Source organism: Caloenas nicobarica, chromosome 2 (genome assembly GCF_036013445.1).
Source record: "Caloenas nicobarica isolate bCalNic1 chromosome 2, bCalNic1.hap1, whole genome shotgun sequence".
NCBI classification, from domain to species: Eukaryota; Metazoa; Chordata; class Aves; order Columbiformes; family Columbidae; genus Caloenas; species Caloenas nicobarica.
The window spans coordinates 74,877,501-74,897,135 of NC_088246.1; positions in this window are offsets into that span (position 1 = coordinate 74,877,501).

Consider the following 19,635-nt stretch of genomic DNA (forward strand, 5'->3'; position numbering starts at 1 on the left):
GAGAGAGAGAGAGGGAAACGAACAGTTAAGGAAGGAAAGAAGGAAGGGAAGAGCGAAAGAAAGAGATGTGTCTACCTGCCCGCAGGAGTGAAGGAACGCTGCTAACAGATCTCTGAGAGTTTACCTTTACTTGCTGTTCGAAGGCATTTTTCCGAATTCACTGCCTTTGATTTTTTCCTCCTCTTTGTTTTAGATGTTACACATACCAGTAAAATACCTGAATATCCAATCGTAGAGATCACAAAAAGGGGGCTTAAATGTAAACCTAAAGAAAAAAAAAATCACACAACAACAGCGAAATGATTTTGAAAAAAAGAGCCTTGATTTTAAGAGAATAAAAATGTAATTTAAACAAAAGTTTATTATAAAGTCAATTCAGCAAAAAATAACAAAAAAAAGATTTGCTACAAAGTATAGACAGAAGTATAAAATAAAAATTATTGTTTGAAATGAGGGTGTTGTCCTTTTTATAAAATATACCTAGAGCATCTTGAAAACGACAGGGCTTTTAAAGCAAGGAAGGCTAAATCCCGAACCGATCCCCTGATGAACACAGCAAATTCAGTTCAAACAAGGACAAGGCGGCTGAATCGGTTAGTCTCAGCCTTCCTTTTTCTTTCTTTCTTTTTTTTTTTCCATTTCTTTCTTAAAAAAAAAAAACCCAAAAATTATAGAAATCCTCCTACCCTCCTCCTCGTCCACCTCCCGAAACCCAAAACAGCAGCAGCCCCCACTTCCCAGCTGCCCGGAGCCGGCGAAGCAGCGCCGGCGGAGCGGCGGGGGCGGGCGGCGCGGCGGTCCCGCGGGTGCGGGCGCGGGGCGCGGGGCGGCGCGGAGCCCCGGCGGAGGGAGGGCAGCAACCACCATTAAGGAGGAGGCTGCGGAGCAGAGCCGGGGCGCAGAGCAGCCCTTTCATAATTAATAAGGCAGCTCAGCCGAAGGAGCAAAGGGAGGGGGGAGGACGGGGTATTGATTTCGCAGCTCTAACCTCGGCTATTTATAGGCGCCTGATGCCTTTATAAAGAAATACACATCAAAGAGTAAACACGTCCTTTTTTACGTATAAGGCCAGAGCCCAGCTGGCGACCGGGGTTGGGTGGGTGAGTGGGTGATGGGGAGGTAGGGGCCGCGAATTGGTTTGGGGTGATTTATTCCTGTGGGGAGCCTTTGCCTGTGCAATAGCTCTCATTTGCCAATGTGCAGGGTGGCAGGGTCTCTCCTTTGCCCCCTTTCCCTACCCCCTTCCTTCTCAAGGTCCGCAATGTAATGTGTAAGCAATAGCAAATGTAACAGTTCATAAATCAAACAGTGGGTCGCAAGCCAATCTGCATTTCCCAAACGGATTGAATCCCAGCAACGAATGCTCTCAGGAACTGGAGCCAGGCGCCTTTACCACTGGAAGCAATGTTGATTTTTTAATGATAAAATACATTATGTGTGTGTTCGGGGTGGGGGGGCGGTTTGCAGGGCTCAGCCTGTCTTCGGCAGACACGGATCTGCTTGCATTTCCTTTTCCTTTGCCCTCCTTCTAGATTCAATCCCCATCACCACCAAGGAGAAAGGAAAATCCTGGAGAGCAGAGCTTTGTTTAAATGGTTTGGGTTATTTTCCCTCCCCACAGAGGATCTAGACCTAAATTGATTTTTTTCTGCGCACATCTCTATATTCATGAGGTCAGGCACTGTTGTTATGATTTCCTGTAGCACGAAATGCCAGCTGCCGAGGAGAGAGAGCCCTTGCGGGGGTGCGAGGGGCACCGCAGCCTGCTGTCTCCGCCGGCTGGGCCCCGGAGACCTTTCACCGGCGGCAGGCAACTCCCTCCGCTCCGGGGTGCCCGGGCGCCGGTCCCGCCCGCTGCCGGTCCGTCGGAGGACGGTGCGAGAGCAGCCTCCCAGCTATTCCTCGGCCCTCGAAAGAACGCTGCAACTCCGTAATAAGGGGGCTATTTCCAGCTCATTAGTGGACTCGTTATATTGGCGTGAGGTTGAATTACTGAGGGATAATCTCTCCGTAATTAGCACATCCCCCAATTAGCCCTTCGTTGAGGTGAATGATAAAACGGTGGCAAACGGGGAAAAAACAGCCGAGCGGGTCGGAAGGAGGCCGACGGCGGCGGGAGGAAGCCCGGTGGTGCCGGTGGCCGTGCAAGGCACCTTTTCTCCCTTTCCCTCCTGCTGCCCCCCGGACACCCCCCTGTTCGGTCTCCTAATCGTCTGGCGCTCATCCCCGGGACGCCGGCCGGTCACCGGGAGAGCCGGGGTGCAAGGAGGTGTTTGCTGCTCAGAAACCTGCATTGCACCCCCGGGATTTTCCGCACAGGCGGCAGGAACGGCAGCAAACCCCGGTCCCGCCGGCTCAGCTGCCCCCGGGCAACGTGATGAGTCTCTCCCCTCCGGCAGCTCGGGATTTTTTTTTCGGGGAACACCACCAACCAGCACCCCCTGCCTTCCCCCTGTTCATTTTGTAAGAGCTCCTCAATGCGCAAGGCATTGGTTGTTCCCCTTTGAGATGTTATTTCTGAAGCCCGAGTGCAACGGTCGATTTTTTTTTTTTAAACACAGGGATGATTGTCCTGTCTTGCCTTGTTTTGTGGCCAAGGAAACATGCGCTCTCCCCCAAGTCCCAGACAGGGACTGAGCGTACTCGGTTTGCCTTCTGTCGCCTTCCACCTGGAGGGTTTTGTAAGGGCTGGCAGGAGAGGACTGTGGGGGGAGGCTGGGCTGTCGCTTGCCGGGCTGGTCCCACTGCCCCAGGCAGCGGCTGCTTTAGCAAAAGCTGGAGAGGTTGGAGCCTCTGAACACCCCCTAACTCCTGGGCAAACGTGGGCTGGTGAGCCGAGGAGGGAAAAAAATTCAACAGAAAAGCATTTAAACGCTGACACTAACCACAGTAAAATTATCACTTACATAAACGAAAAATACACACACACACGCGGGGAAGAAAAAAAAAAAGCCCAAACAAAAATCAACAGGGAAAAAACTCCACAGCTGAAACAAAAGGCAAGCCAGTGCCTTTCTAGCTGCCTGGTTAATCGTGTAGGGTTGCAGCCACTGCGACTCTGTCTGCCCTAATTCCTGTCCTCAGCTCTGACTGAGCAATCTCAGCCCCGCAGTCCCGGAGGGCCGCAGAAAGCTGGCTCCTTCCTTCCCCGTCAGTGCTGGATGAACCTGTGCTTGGCAGTCGGCTGCTCCCTGCCAGCCTCTGCCTTTCAGCAGCCTGGCTCAGCTCTGCAGGGAGGGCTGCACCTTGCTCCCTGCTCAGGCTGCCCTCTGACAAGGCGAGACTGCACCAGCACTGGGCTGAGGTGGTGGCGGTCAATTTTTTTGCTTTAAAGGAGAAAAAAAAAAAAAAAAAAAAAGGTCCCTTTTGCATCTGCTCCTGTTCAAAGGCTGTAACAGGGAGATGGAGAGGGCCTGTGCTGGAAGCAAAAGCTTGAACCAGAACACGCAAAACTGAGGAAAAGCCAATCCAATAGTAGCAAGGGCAAACAGGTTGGTCCTTACAGAGGGAGCAGGGAGGAATGGTATAAAAATAATGTGCAGTACTCGTTTCTTGCAGGACTTTCCAGTGGCTACATCTATGCCTCAGAAGTAGCAAGATGCTGTTAGTCCCTGGCTGGTTTTCACAGTCTAGGGACAAATATACTGGTGACTCTCCCAGCCCTCTTCCTTACCAAGGACCTATTTAAATCTGTGCAGTTGCTTTCCTGGCCAGTGAAATCCAGTAGGCTCTGTGAAGGCCTGACAGCCCAAGGAGACAGAAGCCAGTTCAGCTTTCCTGTTCATCAGGGCTGATCCATTAACAATCAGTGCCATTAGGTGCACTACAGCAGTGCCTGAGAGCCCCAATTAAAAGACAGTGAGTTTGTTAAATCCAGAGAGCCAGATTCCACCTCTGTTACTCCTGCCTGATGCAAAGGTGGTGCCTCCAGGGTGGGCATCAGGAATAGCCCTGGCTTTCTAGGCATACAGTCTCTCTGCCTTCCCCCTCCCTCCTCCTCTTCCTCCTCCAGCTTCTCCCTCTCCTCTGCCTTAGCTGCAGATCGTGCTTATGGGTTGCTGCAGAGGGAGTTTGGTGCAAGAGGTGGCTAGCAGGACTCATGGAAGGAGGTGGCAAATCAGGTGGCTTTTCAGAGTCATTTCATTCTTCATCAAAGGGCAAGGGAGTTGTTTTGTTTTGGTTTTTCATTTTTGTTTGTTTGTTCTGGGAGCAGGAGGGGAGTGATGGGGACTGCAGAGGAGTCTTTGTTACAAAACTACATATAATTTTAGCTGTCCAAAAGAGTTGCTTTAGGATAGAGACAGCTGATGATCCATGGTGCTGTTGGAAAATATGCTTCCAGCTGGCTGCCATCTCTTCTGAGAGACAGTTTCAACCCAAGGCCCATTGCAGGGGTGGTACAGCAAGGGGTTTTTGCTTGCTTTGGGCTAAGGAACTGGTGCTGCCCGGTTCCACCAGTGAGAAAAAAAGCTGGAGGAGACGTGAGAGAGAAAGATGACACTGTCATTGGTTAGTTATTTGCCGTTCTTTTATCCTCAAATCCCCATGGTGGGTCTGTGTTAGATCAACTCAAAGCCTCATACTCCTGAGCTAAGGGTTTGCTAATGGATGGGCAGGCTGTGCTAGTACAGGCTTTGCCTTTCAGGAGATACTGCAGAAATAGGTTTAAATTATTCAAATTATCAGAAACCCAGCCTGAGGCCTCTGCCCTAGCTTTTTAGTTCTTATTGTTAGTTTTATTTTATTTGTCTGTTTATCTCCTAAGCTGAAATGAAGGAAAGATGGAAACAGCCTGCTGAAAGTCAAGGTAAGACTGACCATCAGTTCACCCGAGTGCTGGTTTCACCAGCAGAAATCCATGTCCACAGGTGCTGGAAGTTTCCTCAGCAAGAGAAACAGCACTGCTGCAGGGCACAAAAAACTAGTCGTGAACTTCTTTACACAGACCTTTTCTGGGAAAAAGTATCCCCTGAAGTCAATATACATTCTGCCTAGGTAAGGATTTTGAATGCTCAGTTTTGGCTCTGGCAGGGGTGCTGTCCACATATGAACTTGAGTTTCGTGCCACCCAAATATGAAGTACTTGTGTATCATTCTTTGTTCCTCCAGGTTTCTTGCCTATGATATCAATTTATTAAGGACTGTGAAAGACTTACTAAATCTCTCAGACATCAAAGATCAAATCTGCAGGGCACATTCTTTGCTGTGAAGCAGCAGACTCAGGAGTGGATGGACAGTGCATCCTTTAATACAACTTTATAACAAAAACTTTTATAACACTTTGGATACAACTGGATATTCAAACTGTTTCTCCCTAAGGCAAGGAACAACAACAAAAAAACCCCAGCCAAACAAAATGAAAAAAAATAGAAGGAGGAAGAAAGGAAGAAAACATAAGAAAAAATCATCACTGACTTTGATATGAATCATTTTAATCACATTTACCTCTCCTTAAACCACCTATTTTTGCTGCAGACACTAACAGTAAGTTTACTTCAGGCCTGGCCAGCTACATGGTCTAATTCTGCCAAACGCATCTCTTCAAGAGTTAAATCGTGTCTACTATAGCATCTCTCTTTGTCAGAACTTCTAATAGTAGTATCTTAAGTAGGGTAAGTTGTGCAGTAACTTGGTAGTTTGGTATTTATGCTCCTTTTAAAGCATTTTATTTTGTCTGGGTGTTCCTTTGAGATTTTCCAGTCCTCTGGCACAAGTTTTCTTTGCAAAGTAACAATTCCTCTAAAGCCACTGCCCCATTTCATTTCCTACATTCCAATAAATCCCTAAATTATGTTGTCAGACTAAAAATACAGAACAGATTTTGTTAGCATGGAGCATTATTCACATTAGTTTTGCAATGCCTCATTTAAGGATCCAATCTGTCAGAAAATTGTCCGAAGCTTTGCTTTTTATTGAGGCTTAATAGGCACCCTTGTTCCTTTTACTAGACCTGTGATGCAAGACTTGTTTTTGTTCTGTTGCCAAGACATTTCATTTGATCTCCCTCTACCCTTACTTCTACTATCTGTTAAAAGGGAGTAGCACTTTGAGATCTTTGGTAGGTGAAAAATGCTACATGAGGAGGCAGGCATTATTAATTAGAACAATCTTATTTTATGCTTTAGTTTTCATCAGAAGAAAAACGTCTGGATTGAAATGACAACAACTAATAACAGGCAAAGGGGCTTCATAGATCTGCTGTGTAACAGAAAACATTCAGCCCTGGGCACACAAAAGTTGTGGTTCACATCTCCCTCCGAAGAAGCCTCATTTTAAAGAAAGTTGTAGCATATCTACCTAGTGCAGATGCTGCGTTGCAGGCATTTTAGTCTCTGAATTTCAGCTTGCACCCTTGGCTAGGCTGTTGAGGACAAGTTGCAACATTTGTCCTCTTGCAGAGACCCTAGTCCGTCTTCAGCCACGTCACTCACAGCTGCCAAACTCTCTGTTTTGCTGTGCATCAAAGGTTCATTTCATCCCTTTCCCTGCCTTTTCTCTGTGTGTCAGTGATTTGCACTCTCTCCACATAAATCAGAGATCTGGCACATCAATACTTAGAAGGCTTAGGAAAAGAAGAAAACATCAATATTTCACTGAACACACAAAGTTGCACAACTCCCCAGCCTCAGTTTTAATGCCAACTGTGGTTAGTTTGGGATTTTTCCATAAGTTGAGTGATTTCAGCTTCTCTTTGAATCCCACCTATGTGAGTAACTTGGTTTTCTCCATTGCTGGTGCTAACATGGCACTGTGAGGAGTTTGTTCAGGCTCACTAGTCAGGCAGTCCTGAGGTGGCTGACTTTCTAGGAAAAGCCACAGCAGGAATAAGGGAGAGCCAGCCTACGCACCAGGCACAGCCTTTGCTGGTCTTTGGCTTATGCTCCGACTCATGCTTGTGTTAAACGAATTGCCATTAGCAACTGTAATATAGACAAATGCAGAGAAAAATGAGCTGGACGCTTAGTCATGAAGCTGCGCTTAGAAATGATGGCCCATTATAAGGCAGCATCATTGACTACAGCAGAGCTGTGCCAGCTCACGGCAATTTAGGACTTGCTCCGCTCCCGTTAGTCCACAGTCTGAAGTTTCTAATCTCATCCTTTGTGCGAACTAGATCGTGCAAATAGGGGTTGGGGACATTGAGCAGGTTTCTGCATGGGTACTGGCATGAGAAGAAGCAGCCTTTAGCTCTGAATTCACCCTGCCCACCTCTCATTTCTGAGCTGCCCCCCTGCTGCTCTGTAACTGGAAGCCTTGTGCTCTAGAAGAAAGTGAGAAGAACATTTTGCTCGTGCTTATATTAATCAAGTCATCTTGTGAGCTGCTGAATCTGTGAAATTGTATCTCCCATGGTGTTCAACGGTAATGACCATCTCCTGTGTGGACTCTCTGGTGTCTAGTAGTACAGTTGTGTTTCTGCAATGCGTGTATTCCCAGGGTTTCTCTCCTCTGCCTATCTACTTCCACAGCACTTGTAGGCAGCTCAAACATTTGAGACTTCCATCCCCTGTCAAGTTTGACCCAACTCAGCTCACAGGCTCAAAAATTATTTAGGAGGGACTGACTGGCACTTGCACAGACAGTGTGATCTCATAAGATTCCTTTCCTTGGGAAACTAGGCTACCAACATAGCAACGGGGGAAAAAATGCCATCCTGCTAGTGAAAAGGACCTAAACACTGTGAGGAAAGGGAGAAGGTGGGAGAGGAAAATGAAACTGCTTTGAAAGGAAGAAAAATACTGTCTTAGGGCTGCAGAGCTCATGCATGCTTAAAGGACCGACCTCCGAGAGGCATGATGGAGAAAATAATCTCCAGGAGATGGCAAGATCTCTTGTGAAAATTAGTATGGGAGAGAAATCACCTGGATTCATCTCACCACCAGACATCCTAAATGGATATTTACACGGCAAGGATTGTCTCCAGTCTACCCATTTGTCTCTACTGACTAGAGGAAGACAGAGATACAACTAGGGTGCAACCCGTGTACCTGCGAAGTGAGATGGGTCCTATCCCAGAGGGAATGATCCTCTTACTGCTCTCTCCTTCAGACCAAAGTTCACCATGGTGCTGTTGCAGGGTTTATTACTCAATCTACCACATTTGTGTTTTAGAAAAACTGCTGTGTGTCTTAATAGCTGCAGATGTATGCATGGTTTTACCGGGCATTTATAAGCACTTATCCTCTGTGCATTAAAAACTTTCCTGTCTTTGTATCTTACGGAGTAAAATCCTTTAAGTAAGATTTAATGATTCTAGCACTAACTAGTTCTTTACAAATTAGGTAACTGTCATCTTGTTTTTATTTGACACCACATAATGTTTGAGTCTGTCAAAAGTATAGTGCACACTCATATAAACTGATGTTTAATCTCAGTAATTATAATGTCACTACTTGTATTTTTGCACCTGATGCAATTACTGACGTTCAGCTCTCGAGCTCTGCTTTTTTCTTTCTAGATTTAAGTGTTCCTTACTCTTTAGTCTTCACCACCTACAACGGATCATATACACAATCAAACTAGGAAATAGAAGCTCAGACCTTCCCATCAACCGCTGTGTGTTGAATGCATGGGCTAGTTTGAAACTCTGGGTGTACCTAGAATGCAGGATATGCTCAAACCCCCACTTCCTATTACTATGTCATTTTTAATGAGGCTTAGCGAGTCTTGTGTTATCCAAATGTTGTGCAGTGCTTAAGTGCTTGTATGTGCCTATTGCTAAAGGCCTTCCATTTGCAGTGTTTAGAGGGCTTTTTTTTGCTTGTAGCCTTTCACTTACATCCCCTGGGGCTGCAGTTGCAGCCTCTTGGCCTGGTGTCTCAATGCTCTTCTCAAGACCTTGCACTGATGCATTCACTAGGTCATATTCCCTGAGAAAGGGCTTGCTTTCCTATGCTTCGGTCCTCCTCTCCTCTACCTCCTCATCGTGTTGCTGTCTAGTTATAGTTTGTAGTCTGCACTGAGGTTCCGCCATCATGTCCACTTGGTGTCTTCTAGACTGATGACTTGATATTAGAACAAATATGATGGATAATGGCTGAATAATAGTAATTTTAATGTATGACGAGTATTACCTAATTACAGACGTATGCAAGGCAACATTTGTACCTAATTAAGCATAATCCAGTCAGTGCCAGTGTTGGCACGAGGCAAAGATCATTGAAAGGCAACTTGAGCAGGCTCTCATGAAAAGTGTAATTTTATTGGGGGAAAATAAAGACCCTCTTACCTACTACCTTAGACCCTACCTTAGACCCTCTTACCTACTGCCAGTGTCCCTGACTGTTGCCAACCATGGTCTCCTCCAGGAAGAGGGCTTGCCTAAAGAAGACTGTGTCGACTCAGACGGAGCTACTGCCTCGAACCGTGGCTGTCCAGGTGTCCGGCTGCAGGGAGTGCCAGAGCCTGCTGCTGCTGGGAGAGGGAGGCAGCATTCAGCCTGCGTGAGGTGCGAGCAGGTGCAAGATCTTCTCGTCATGGTTGCAAAACTTAAGGAGGAGATTGAGACACTGAGGTCCATCAGGGAGCGTGAAAGGGAGATCGGCTGGTGGAGTAACTCCCTGGCGTGCCAGGCAGACAGGCCCCAAGGGGGAACCCCCCAAAAGGTGATGGATCCCCTGCCCTGTCGGGCAGAGAGGGAAGATCTGAGAGAGCCCCTGCCCTGTCTCTGTCGGGCAGAAGTAGGGGGTCAAACAGCTGAGGAGGGTTGGAAGCAAGTTCCAGTTAGGCGTCGCGGGCAACCCCCCTCCCTACCTGCTTTGCTTCCCCGGGTGCCCCTCCGTAATAGGTTTGAGGCCCTGGATATTGAAGAAGATGTAGGTGGGGACGTGGTGCAAGGGCCGCCTACGAGGTCACATAGGAAGAGGCGATCAGCTCCACGCCTCAAGACTGCCTCCGATAAAAAAGAAAGAAGGGTAATTGTGGTAGGCAATTCCCTTCTGAGAGGGACGGAGGGCCTGATATGCAGAGCTGACCCTCAGCATCGGGAAGTTTGTAGCCTACCTGGAGCCCGGATCAGGGACATCGCCAGGGCGCTCCCCAAACTGGTGCACCCAACGGACTACTGCCCGCTGCTGATCTTCCAGACAGATGGGGAGGAAGCGGCATCCCGTAGTCTGAGGGGAATGAAGAAAGACTTCAAGGCCTTGGGACGAATGGTGAAAGAGTCTGGGGCTCAAGTTATCTTCTCTTCCCTCTTTCCATTTTTGAGTGATGATGTGGGATGGAATAGAAAAATTAAGTCCGTAAATGATTGGCTTCGGGACTGGTGCTACAGGCAGGGCTTTGGGTTCTTTGATAATGGCTGGTTTTATAAGACACCAGTCCGGTCAGTGATATGTGGGAAAGGTTTATCCCACAGGGGTAAAAGGATGCTGGGACAGGAATTAGCAGGGCTCATTTGCAGGGCTTTAAACTAGATTCGAAGGGGGATGGGGTTGTAGCTGGGCTTGTGTCAGTGGGGCAGCATGTTGGAATACATAAAGACCAGGAGGCCCCTCGGGCCCCTAGGGTGAAATCGGTGTACTCGGCTCGCTCCCTGAAGTGCCTGTACACCAATGTGTGCAGCATGGGGAATAAGCAGGAGGAGTTAGAAACCTGCGTTCGGTCAGGAGATTATGATCTGGTGGCATTAACAGAGACATGGTGGGACAGCTCACATGACTGGAATGTGGTCATGGATGGCTGTGTCCTTCTCAGGAAAGACAGGCCGGCCAAGCGTGGTGGTGGAGTTGCTCTTTACGTGAGAGCGCAACTACAATGTATAGAGTACTGTCCAGGTACGGTTGAGGAGCAAGTTGAGAGTCTGTGGGTGAGAATTAAGGGGCAGGCTGGCAGGGGTGACACTGTTGTGGGAATCTATTACAGGCCACCAGATCAGGGTGAGGAAGTTGATGAGGCCTTCATCGGGCAGCTGAGCGCGGCCTCACAGTCACAGGCTCTGGTTGTTATGGGGGATTTTAACTACCCTGATGTTTGCTGGAAGGACTACTCAGCCAGCCAGCCTCAGTCTAGGAGGTTCCTCCAGTGCATTGACGATAACTTTCTGATGCAAATGGTGGAGGAGCCGACTAGGAGAGGTGCGCTGCTGGATCTCGTCCTCGCTAACAAGGAGGGTCTGGTTGAAGCAGTAAAGGTGGGGGGCTGCCTTGGTTGCAGCGACCATGAGATGGTGGAGTTCAGGATCTCCTGTGGTGGGAGCAGAATACTGAGCAGAATTGCAACCCTGGACTTCAGCAGGGCCGACTTTGGCCTGTTCAAACAATTGCTGGAGGAAATCCCGTGGGCAAGGCTGCTTGAAGGTAAAGGCGCCCAAGATAGTTGGTTAACATTCAGGGACTGCATCTACCAAGCTCAAGATCAGTGCATCCCGACACGCAGGAAGTCAAGGAGGGGAGCCAGGAGACCTGCGTGGTTAAACAGGGAACTGCTGGGCAAACTCAAGTGGAAGAGGAGGGTTTACAAATCATGGAAGGAGGGGCTGGCCACTTGGGAAGAACATAAGGCTGTTGTTAAAGGATGCAGGGAGGCAACTAGGAAAGCTAAGGCCTCCTTAGAGTTAAACCTGGCGAGAGGGGTCAAGGACAACAGGAAGAGCTTCTTCAAATACATGGCAGATAAAACTAACACCAGAGGCAATGTAGGCCCACTGAGGAATGGGGTGGGTGCCCTGGTGACAGAAGATACAGAGAAGGCAGAATTACTGAATGCCTTCTTTGTCTCTGTCTACTCTGCCGGAGGCTGTCCTGAGGAGCTCTGTACCCCTGAGGCCCCAGAGGACGTCAGGACAATGGAGGAGTTTGTCTTGGTTGATGAGGACTGGGTTAGGGACCAGTTAAGCAATCTGGACATCCATAAATCCATGGGTCCAGATGGGATGCACCCGCGGGTGCTGAGGGAGCTGGCTGAAGTCATTGCTGGACCGCTCACCATCATCTTTGCCAAGTCTTGGGAAACGGGAGAGGTGCCTGAGGACTGGAGGAAAGCAAATGTCACTCCGGTCTTCAAAAAGGGCAAGAAGGAGGACTCAGGCAACTATAGACCAGTCAGCCTCACCTCCATCCCTGGGAAAGTGATGGAACACCTTATCCTTGGTGCCATCTTAAGACATATCAAGGATAAGAGGGTCATCAGGGACAGTCAACATGGCTTCACCAAGGGGAAGTCGTGTTTGACCAACCTCATAGCCTTTTATGAAGACGTAACAAGGTGGATTGACGATGGCAGAGCAGTGGATGTGGTCTACCTTGACTTCAGCAAAGCATTTGACACCGTCTCCCACAGCATCCTCACAGCTAAACTGAGGAAGTGTGGACTGGATGATTGGGTAGTGAGGTGGACTGCAAACTGGCTGAAGGAGAGAAGCCAGAGAGTCGTGGTCAATGGGGCAGAGTCTGGCTGGAGGCCTGTATCTAGTGGAGTGCCTCAAGGGTCAGTTCTGGGACCCATACTATTCAATATATTTATCAATGACTTGGATGAGGGAATTGAGTGTACTATCAGCAAGTTTGCTGATGACACCAAGCTGGGAAGAGTGGCTGACACGCCAGAGGGCTGTGCTGCCATCCAGCGAGATCTGGACAGGCTAGAGAGTTGGGCGGGGAAAAATTTAATGAAATATAACAAGGGGAAATGTAGAGTCTTGCATCTGGGCAGGAACAACCCCAGGTTCCAGTATAGGTTGGGGAATGACCTGTTAGAGAGCAGTGTAGGGGAAAGGGACCTGGGGGTCTTGGTGGACAGCAGGATGACCATGAGCCAGCACTGTGCCCTTGTGGCCAAGAAGGCCAATGGCATCCTGGGGTGTATTAGAAGGGGGGTGGTTAGCAGGTTGAGAGAGGTTCTCCTTCCCCTCTACTCTGCCCTGGTGAGACCTCATCTGGAATATTGTGTCCAGTTCTGGGCCCCTCAGTTCAAGAAGGATAGGGAACTGCTGGAGAGAGTCCAGTGCAGGGCCACAAAGATGATTAAGGGAGTGGAGCATCTCCCTTATGAGGAAAGGCTGAGGGAGCTGGGTCTCTTTAGCTTGGAGAAGAGGAGACTGAGGGGTGACCTCATGAATGTTTATAAATATGTAAAGGGTGGGTGTCACGAGGATGGAGCCAGGCTCTTCTCGGTGACAACCAACAGTAAGACAAGGGGTAATGGGTTCAAGCTGGAACACAAGAGGTTCCACCTAAATTTGAGAAGAAACTTCTTCTCAGTGAGGGTGACGGAACACTGGAACAGGCTGCCCAGGGAGGTTGTGGATTCTCCTTCTCTGGAGACATTCAAAACCCACCCGGACGCCTTCCTGTGTAACCTCACCTAGGTGTTCCTGCCCTGGCAGGGGGATTGGACTAGATGATCTTTCGAGGTCCCTTCCAATCTCTAACATTCTGTGATTCTGTGATTCTGTGATTCTGTAAAATTATAGGAGCTGGGTGTTGATATAACTGTGATCCCTTGCTGCTGAGAGTATGTTCACCTGAGGACACCTGACTGCATCTCTTTTTGATTGGCCACTGAGTACAATTTTCCTTTCAACCTTGAACTTGATGTATGCCATCAGCTATAAAACCAGTGAATAAAGCATGTGCTTTGTGCCTGTCAACCTGCCTAAACTGTCTTTCTGTTAAAGGACAAATTAAAAAATCCTCTGGGCCATGGAATTCCTGCTCTGTCCCACCAGAACTTGAGGTCAGTGATCCTTCTTCTCAAACGTACCTAAGATCCATTGGCCTCTGGGTTATAGTCTACACAGAAACTTGTTTTTGTTCAATTTCATTAATAGAAACCTTTCCTGGACAGTACCTCTTTATAATTATTGCCATATGCCAATATTATTGCCTATTATTTCATTATTTCACATCTATTATTTCACTTTAGGAGTGGCGTTTATTATTTTATCTTGAAAACTGTTCCCAGCTTTCTTAAATTAAACCAATATAAATTTAATTTAACCTGAAGGGAATGATTACCTCCCAGACAATCGCTGTGTTTCTCCCTGCTGCTAGCAGTTCATGATGCAGCAAGGTTTTGTGTCCTGTGACAGAACCATGGCTGCATCCAGGCTGGAACCTCCACATGGCAATGAGCACTGAGTTCACTCAGTCTTGCTGGTTTAGCTTATCTGCAAAAACAAGCCCTTTGACTGAGCGACTGAAGTCGCTTCTTGGTACACGTGTACATACTCTACAGACCAGATCACAACAGCAGTGCCTGAGCTGGGTGCCCCGTGAGGGATGAGATATCGTGACAGTGGGCAGCTACTATGCAAACTGCTGCTTGTACAGTTTTGCATAAACCCTTATGTTCCAGTTTCTTTCGGGCAAAGACCAAGAGGTTTGCAGAGATGTTGTCTTGGAAGAAAAAAGCCTCAGACAACCAGAAAAGATCATTTGTACTGAAGTGTCTGGAGAACTCAACCTTAACAACAAGGTGAGTAACCTAGAAGAGAACCTTCCACGCTTAAAACAAACACACCTGAAAAAAACCCTTGGCTTCCCTACATCAAGACACCCACTACCCCAACATACCAAGCAATGTCTCTGCAACAGGCATCCAGGCAGTCATCAGAAACATGTCTCACGTCTAATGACTTAAAAATCACCAGTGAGGGTGATTCCATACCTCCTCAGCCTCTGTCAGTGCTGCACTTTCTTCACTTGCAAAGATATCTTTCTCCTAAGCCTAACCTGAATTTTCTGGTTTTAGAGGCAACTATGAATAGGTTGGCCAAGCACGTATCAAGAGTAACATGAACTAGACATAGACCACAAGACCTCTTCTGGGCCTCTCCTATCCTCTTTCATGGCTTTCTAGAATTCCAGTGTGATAAATGAGCAGCTACAGGAAATACTTGCTCTTGTATAATATTTACTCTCTGCAGAACATGTGTAGACAATATTAGTTGATCATCAATCATCACCACCACTGAATCTATGCAAATGTTTCCTGACCAATATAAAACCAGGAAGGGTCAGTTTTTCTGAAGTCTTGCTGTGGGCAAAGAGTTCCAAACAAATACATGAGGTTGCTCTTGCACTGGAAAGTGAGCACATGTTACTTTGGGATCAGAAAGATGGAAGAAGTCCCAAGACATGAAGCTGTACTGGACACCTGCACACAGCCTGCTAAGTGTGTAAAACAATCAGCACTGAAACAGCAGTATTGTCATTTAAGGTTACCATCATTATGCTTTGGAGTTAACCCAACCTTAGATACAGCTATGCAGAGAGAAGGGGCTTACAAGGAAGACAGTGACTGATCTTGCTGACATTCTGGCTAAAACCTGATGAAACTTATTGTTCCTTGGGACACCTTATGCTAGGTTGGGACAACAAGGAAAAACTATTTTTCACTCTTTGGGTTGGCATCCCCAGGCTGATGTCTAGACAGGAGAAGCAGGGAGGTGGCATGCTCAGATATGTGCAACATGGGTGCCTCCAGAGACGTGCCAGTCGCTGGCTGCTGCTGGTTATGGCAGCAGAGACAGTAGCAGAGATACCCACCCCGCTGGGCAGTCCGACCTGTGCCAGGACTGACTGTGAAACATTTCTCTGCTGATCAGTGCTGAGAGCTTCCCCATGTTCATGCAATGTTAGCAAACACTGCAATCTCCATGTGCCAAGGAGGGCAGTGGAATAAACCTGTTATGGTATCACTTTATGTACCAGCCACACAAGAACAGCCTCCCTCAGGCTCCAGCTCCCTTCTTGTCTGCTGACATCAAAATACCAGCTACAGGGTCAGAGAAACATCTCTAATCTATGTGGACAGGTTAGTGGTCTCTCTGAGCTCCTGGCTTGAGCAGAAGAAAAGTCTTCTCAGTCATATCCACCATGTCCTCAACTGGTCACCCTCATCTTCCATGCCTCCTCTTGTTTTGCAGCACACATTTTCCCAGCAGCTTTATGAACTATATTGCCCTCACCAACCAAGACCTCCAAACGTTAAACTCTATACTAGGGATAGTGTCTCCTGGCAGCATGTCCTGGAGAGCTGACAGACTCCCAGCAAAGGGAGTAGATTATAAGTAGATTATAAAGTGGAGCTTTGGTATTTTTACACTGGGACAGGAAAACTTTGTGTCTCAGGTTACTTACAGAAGCTGCTTCAGAAGAACAAGATATAGGAGGCCACACAGACAAGAAGAAAAGGCTTACCCAGAATATTTCACATTCAGTGAACAGGAAAGTTGCTTGGTTACGTGCAGAGGTTTGCTGCAATTTTGTCTGTATACAACACTTGGCTTTAGCATGTGGACTCAGCACTTTGCTCAGAGGAGCCAGGATCAAAATCAACGTGCATGCGCTCTGCAGTTGGCACTGAGGAAAGAAAGTCCTTGGGCATGTGGAGCCCTGTGAGGGAGCTTTAAGTATGTATTTAAAGGTCAGACAGCAGCTTTGGCAACTCATTTTAGCTCTGTTCCTCTGACATATTCTTAAAATGGGCTTAGTCTCTGGATGCACCTGTTAAAGAGTATAGTGTGAACCAAATCTTTTATGATCGTAAAAGTAGAGTTCCAAGTTGCATTATATCTTTGAAGAAATATAGCTCTGGAAGACGAATTTAGAGCAAAAAGCCACACTGACTGCAGCTGGAAGTATTGTGTTTGGTAATGGAGATAACCAGTGGAAGCTGTCTGAGGAATACACAGAATATGTATTTCATGTATTATTTTCCAGGTCAGTGAAACTCCAAATGCAAAATGCAACTATCATGAAGTTTCCTTGGGTTTGTGACACTGATGGAAATTCACTGAGTTCCTCTGGGCTTGACTTTCAAAGGTACCAGATCCTCTCAGTTCCCAGTGTTATCAACTGGAGCTGTGGTTGCTGATCTTCAAGCTTAAGCAAAGGTTGAATTATGGACTTCAAGACACTAATGAAATATTTTGTTCTTAACCTGCTGTGCATATATGGGTCAGCTCTAGCTTTTAGTCCCATGTCTTATCTGCTTCAGGGTTGGATTGATGGAAAGGTTATTTTTGAAAGAAAAAATAATAATGATCATGTAGTAAAGAAAACTGTACAAATAGTCTTAGTCCATTTGCGGGGTTTTTTTGTGCTGTATCCCACCATATCTACCTATCCTCCCTGAAGTGCAGGTTTGGTTGTATGCACTTATATTCTCTGAAGCTGGTTTTTTTGGTCACAGACTTAGCCAAACTCTATTAGGTAATGTTTTTTCACTTCCATCAAGAGGCAAATTCTGACACAACTCTTCAGCAGGCAGAGAGCTGTTGACACTCTTGAGGACAGAGAGGCTCTGCAGAGGGACCTGGACAAATTGGAGAACTGGGCAAACACCAACTGCATGAAGTTCAACAAGGGCAAGTGCCAGATTTTGCACCTGGGACACAGCAACCCTGGCTGTACATACAGACCGGGGGATGAGGTGCTGGAGAGCAGCTCTGCAGAGAGGGATCTGGGGGTTCTGGTTGACAGCAAGTTGAACGTGAGCCAACAGTGCCCTGGCAGCCAAGAGGGCCACCTGTGTCCTGGGTGCATCAAGCCCAGCATTGCCAGCCGGGCAGGGAGGTGATTGTCCCACTCTGCTCTGCACTGGTGCGGCCTCACCTGGAGCCCTGTGTGCAGCTCTGGGCAACACAGGATAAAAAGGATATAAAGCTACTGAAGAGCGTCCAGAAGAGGCTACGAAGTTGGTGAAGGGTTTGGAGGGGAAGCCGTATGAGGAGCGGCTAAAGTCACTTGGTTTGTTCAGCCTGGAGAAGAGGAGACTGAGGGGAGACCTCATGGGGCTGCAGCTGCCTCACAAGGGGAGGAGGAGGGGCAGGCGCTGAGCTCTTCTCTCTGGTGACCAATAACAGAACCCAAGGAGATGGCAGGAACATGTGCCAGGGGAGGTTTAGGTTGGACATTAGGAAAAGGTTCTTCCCCCAGAGGGTGGTGGAGCACTGGAACAGGCTCCCCAGGGAGGTGTCACAGCCCCAAGCCTGACAGTGTTCAAGAAGAGACTGGACAAGGCCCTCAGACACATGGTGTGAACTGTGGGGTTGTCCTGTGCAGGGACAGGAGTTGGACTGGATGATCTTTGTGGGTCCCTTCCGACTCAGGACATTCTGTGATTCTGTGATTCTATGATTCTATGAGAGGCTGGTTCTGAATCTGCCCTGAAATCACTCAACAGGGCAATGCTAGATAATGCAGGTCACCAAGCAGGTTTCAGATACAGGGCTGCAAATTATTCCTCAAGAAGTTTCTCTTCCTGTTTGCCCTTCACTTGTCCCCTTCGATCCCCAAACTCTTCCACCAGCCCCTGAAGCCCCCTTTCCACGTCCTCTCCTGGATACTCAGGTCCCCAGGACAAGTTAAGCCCAGGTGACAGATGCATTGGAGCATTGTGTGAGCCACAGGGCAGGAGCAACCCTCACACAGTTATCTTTGGCCAGCTGCCCCCAGCAGCAGCCCCCATCCATGCTGGTTTCTACCCTGCAGCACTCGGGAAAGGGTGACTCGCCATCCTTCACCTCACAGGTGCTGCAGGTGGGAGCCAGCACATGGGCAGTCACAGACCCATGTCCAGCTGATGCAGCTCTGGGTGGGACAGGTCTGAGAAGGACAAGCCCACGTGTCCTCCACAAGCACAGAGCCTAGCCTGGCATTGCCTTCCAGAAGCACCTGCTTTTCTTTGAACATTGACCAGGAAGGCTCTATAGTCATCTCTGTTGATATCTGTGGTGGCCTAAAAGGAACAAAGTGGCCAGAGATGGCCTGAAAGCATGAATAGTTCCCACAGGCACTTTAATCACATCAAGGGTATGGTGGTTTTCCACTCCTACATATAAGTTAGAGACCAGAGACCTAATTCCCTCATGCTTTTTCTTAACAGCCTAGTAATTTTTTTTTTTAAAGTGTTTTAGGTTAGGCTGAGAGCATGAAAGATATAGAGAAAAGTCAAATTCTGAGCTTTTTATTTTTCTTTTTTCTCTAGGAGTGTTTTGCTGAAGGATGCCCAGGGAATGCCTGGTGCCCTCGCCTGCATGAAGGGGGCAGGCGCGAGTCGAAAGAAGTGAACTTTTCCAGTCAAGTATGAGGTTATGCAATGATAGATCCTCCTAGATGGCTTGTCAAGTACCTCTACTGAGCAGGGACAATTACAGAATAAGGGCAGCATCACTCAATAAAATTTGCAAAGGTGAAAGACAAGAAGAGAGCATTTGCAACCCACTAAATGTTGCTCTATAGCTTTGTTGCCTAACAACAACTTGGTCAAGCAGCAATACCATCACCGGTCACAGGCTCTTGTGGACAAGTCTCATCTAGCTCTCGGCTTTCATTTGCAGCTGGAACACTTTGTCAAATGGCTTTTAATTTACTTGACTGCTCAACAGTCAAACACACCAGCCTTTATTCTTAGCCATCCTTTAGCAAAGCAGATAGCTTGACTAATATTAATGGCTTAAGGTAACTACTACTTACCTATTGCAAAGCAGGGTACAGATTTCAACATGTACAGTATTAAATGAAATCACCCATAGCAGTTCAGCAGTGTTTGCATGAAACACACTCCTCCTGCTGGCAGGGGCAGCCGGAGCCCTCTGGGAGAGGCTTAAGCAAGTGCGGCTGATACACTTACGTCATGTTTCTGTGTTGAGTTGTTTCCAGTCATCAATTCCTGATTAACACCCAG